The 4,452-nt window shown below is 41.0% G+C and overlaps 1 protein-coding gene across 1 annotated transcript in view; it reads right to left on the bottom strand.

Annotated features, from left to right (window-relative positions):
- Window positions 1-4,423, bottom strand: part of LOC106873829 (pleckstrin homology domain-containing family H member 1) — a 949,845-nt gene extending 945,422 nt beyond the window's left edge. Inside the window, exon 1 of the mRNA XM_052968478.1 lies at window positions 4,134-4,423. The gene's annotated coding sequence lies outside the window, so the exon portion shown is untranslated. The remainder of the gene's footprint in view (window positions 1-4,133) is intronic.
- Window positions 4,424-4,452: the final 29 nt, after the last annotated feature.

The following is a 4,452-nucleotide window of genomic DNA, read 5'->3' as shown; positions in this document are numbered from 1 at the left end:
ATATACACACACACACACACACACACACACACACACACACGTGTATGTATAAACGCGCATGCACGAATGCACGCACACACTTTTGTTCTGCTTGGTTTAGTCATTGGGCAGCGGGCTATGCTGGGGCACCGCTTTGCATGGTCTTAGTCGAAAGAACCGGGCTTAGTACATTTTTTAAACGATCTTTTAGGGCGAACCGCTAAGTTGCGGAGATGTAAACAAACTCCGGTTTTAAAACGGTAGTGAGGAACACACAAACAAACACAAACACATACATACACACAATGGGCTTGGGATTGAACCCAGAACCGTTTGGTTGGAATGCAAACTTTTTATCACACAGCCACAGCCATAACCCACAAACAAATATGACTGGGTAGCACGAACCATGCTTTCTCTAATTGTTTTAGGTGCCTGTGTAGTCACGGTTGGGCACATATCTTCTCCGTCACCGTCATCCTTGAGCGAGCAGAACATTTAAGATATGACAACTGGAGACAAAGAGGGCTGCACGCCAACCATCCCGCTGGTACTCATTACAGTTGTCGAAATAGGAGCAACGTCAAATGAAATGCCTTGGCCAAGGTCACATGGCGCCACCCAATCCAGATATTGAAACAAAAACTTTATCCGGTTTTATATTGGAGTCACTTTCTTCTAGAAACGCGTTTAACAAATGCTGAGGAGTACACACACACACACACACAAAAGCACAAATTCCACTGGGCCGAACATGGCGTAAGGTTCGCAGACAACAGGTGGACGGGTGCAGCAGCTGTCGAATGGTAGCCTAGAGATTGAATAAAAGATCACTCCGAAAGCTTCCACGACTATGGGAAGACGATTTAGTTGAACGATTTCGGCCAAGATAGAAAGAAAGCATGTCTGAGTAGTTAAGAAGCTGGTTTCGCAATATGAAGTCCAAGGTTCAATTACACAGCTTGGCAACTGGGGAAAAGTACATTGATTATAGCCTCAGATTAACCCAAGTCTTTTAAGTGAATTTTAGATAGACGAACACTACGCCAAGCCGTGACTTCATAGGTACTAAAAACAATTAGAGAAAACCTGACGGATGGACAATACAAAAAAATTCAAAGATCCAGCTTTTCCTAGAGATGTACTTTGACAAAGGCCGCGAGGTATATGCATACACACACACATACGCACACACGTTTCTGTTATTTATACTATACCACACTCGGAACCTTTCCTGCGTTGGATCTTGAGCCTACAGTGGACCGTGGCTCTTGTCTATACTTGTGGATGCATGCCTAACTGGAAGGACAAATCCGTATGTACTCTAGTAAGTACGTGAGTGTCCGTACACACAGTTGATACATGGGTATGCTAACCTTGACTCTACCTGGGTGTTCTTATTATTAAAATACCTCGATTCTATGGGATCCAGCAAGTAATTGCGTGCGTGTGTGTTCTTTTATTTTTTTTACTTATTTCAGTCATTTGATTACAGCCATGCTGGAGCACCGCCTTTAGTCGAGCAAATCGCCCCCAGGACTTGTTTATTGTAAGCCTGGTACTTATCCTATCAGGCTCTTTTGCCGAACCGCTAAGTTACGGGGACTTACGTCAGGCGGTGGAGGGGGGACAAACAGACACAGAGGACAGAAATATATACATATACATATATATATATATATATATATATATATATATATATATATATATATATATATATATATACGACGGGTTTCTTTCAGTATTCGTCTACCAAATCCACTCATAAAACTTTGGTCGGCCCGGGTTTACAGTAGAAGACACTTATCCAAGGTGCCACGCGGTGGGACTGAACCCGGAACCTTGCGGTTGGAAAGCAAGCTCCTTACCACACAGCCACGCCTATGCATCTATTGATGTATATATGTACATTATAGTAAAGGTGCGCGTATCTGTAGAATACACAACCGCTAAGATATAAATTTCGCAAGAATTCACTTGATCCAATAACTGACTGTGCTCATCATCGAAATCGATGAAGAATTTCCCCCAGAACCTTCACGTAGTAATAGTAGTAGTAGTGGTAGTGGCGGTGCGACGGCGGTGAAGATAAACTCTTTAAGTAGGAAAGCTAGCTAAATACGAACGGTGAAGAGTTTTGTGTTTAGTAAAGAGTTAACCAATGAATTATCTACAGGTAAGTTATTAGCACAGGTAGAAAACTAGAAACACGAATAATGGACCGCCACACGTAAATAAAACGACACAGGTAAATGACCTCAGGTGAAATGATCGCTAGTAAATGAGTGATCACAAGAAGCTAGTTGGAGAAGCAATGCTCACTCCTCTACCTCCACCTCTTCATATTTTCCTCAAAGCTATGCAATATGATGACGGTGGGGAAGGTTCCGAGCTAGCAAAAAAAATCCACAATGTGGTCCTGCAAACAGCTAGAAATAGTAGCCAAGTCTCTTCTTCAAATTACACAGCATCATTTTCGAAAAGGACACGGAATAAACAGGATCTTTTATCTTTTATCTTTTACTTGTTTCAGTCATTTGACTGTAGCCACGCTGGGGCACCGCCTTGAAGTGTTTTAATTGCACAAATCGACCCCGATACTTTATCTGTTTCAAGTCTGGAACTTACTCGATCGGTTTCTTTTACCGAACCGCTATGTTACGGTGATGTAAACATACCAACATTCGATGTCAAGAGGTGAGGTGACAAACATAGACACACGTATACACACACACGACGAGTTTCAATTACCGTCTCCTAAATTCACTCACAATACTTGCTCAACCCGAAGTTATAGTAAAAGCCACTTGCATCAGGTGCCACATAGTGGGATTGAACCCGAAACCGTGAGGTCGGGAAACAACCTTCTTACTACACAGCCATGCGTACGTCATACCTGGAATATCTTTAACAATGTATTTACTTAACATTTTTTTTTGCCAATGACAGTCACAATGCCTGGTCTTGTTATATTATTAGAAATATATTAGTTTGCAGATATTATTGTTGTTGTTGTAATTGTTTCTACCCTCGTTGTTGATATTTTTACGGTTGTTTATGGGTCAGCTGTGATGTGAATTGGAGTAGAACAACGTGTTTGTAATAATAAAGAAACACGGGTTTTTTTCTTTACACATGAAACACATGCATATCTGTCTGTTTGTACCTTGATTGATTGATAGATAAGATATAAGATAGATAGATAGATAGATAGATAGATAGATAGATAGATAGAACATACAGCTTGCACAGCGGGACATACCCCGCCTCATATCTACCGAAGGGAAATCACAGCGCCGAAAGAGAGCGATAGTATCACCTCTCTCCAGCAGAGAGGTGATACCGAACATTTATAGATATGAGTGTGTGTGTGTGTGTGTGTGTGTGTGTGTGTGTGTGTGTGTGTGTGTGTGTGTGTGTGTGTGTGTGAGTGAGAGAGAGTGCGTGTGGCTGTGTGCTACGTAAAATAAATGTCTGTCTATATGCACGTACCTATATGTATATGTACGTGTAAATGTATTCATTCTCACATGTAATTTGTTTACATACATTCACACACATACACACACACACACACACACACACACACGCTCACGTGCGCGCATTCACACACATACACACACACATCCAGACACGTGTTTGTACTCGTTTATGCTTTTGATTGCTTAAGTGGGATGGTCTGACATTGAAATAAAAGTGTACGCTAACTTCTACATAAACATGTAAAATTAAACATACACATGTGTATGTGTGTGTGTATACATGTGTGTGTGTATACATGTGTGTGTGTGTGCGTGTGTGTGTGTATGTGTGTGTGTACACAGATATATTGCTTTGCACAAATACGTTTACGTGTGTGTATGTGTGTGTGTGTGTGTGTGTGTGTGGACAACAAACAATACAAAAAAACGTACATTGGCATTTATTTACGAATGTATTACGTGAGTGCGTACATGTGTGTGTATGTATGTATGCATCATATGTATCAGTGTGTGTATTATATAAATATCTGTGTGTGTGTGTGTGTGTGTGTGTGTGTGTGTGTGTGTGTGTGTGTGTGTGTGTGTGTGTGGTGTCACATATACAGATTTTTATAATTTAAAATAAAACTGACATTGACAAAAGAATTTTAAAAAATATATTTGAAGACCAACCGGTGTGACTGAAAACTTGTGGGCGTTGTTGTTGTTGTTGTTGTCGTCATCATCATGAATGGTTTTCAACGAGTAACAAATAATACATGAATGATTGCTCCGTGGAACTTTGGTGTTCGCCGAGAATATAATGCACAGATGCTTGGCTGCAGTGGGGAGACAGTGTGATCACCTCACACTTCAGGACCGTTCCTATTAATTCCATGGAGGGTGTTATTCGCCCGACCGTTCGTTAAACACAGCACACATCAATATGCTCTCTATCTTGCATACCCCTCTCTATTTCCCGCTTTCTATCTCTAACTATATATATATATAT

The sequence above is a fragment of the Octopus bimaculoides genome, chromosome 6, assembly GCF_001194135.2.
Source record: "Octopus bimaculoides isolate UCB-OBI-ISO-001 chromosome 6, ASM119413v2, whole genome shotgun sequence".
Classification (NCBI taxonomy): Eukaryota; Metazoa; Mollusca; class Cephalopoda; order Octopoda; family Octopodidae; genus Octopus; species Octopus bimaculoides.
This window is presented reverse-complemented; position numbering and strand designations above follow the sequence as displayed.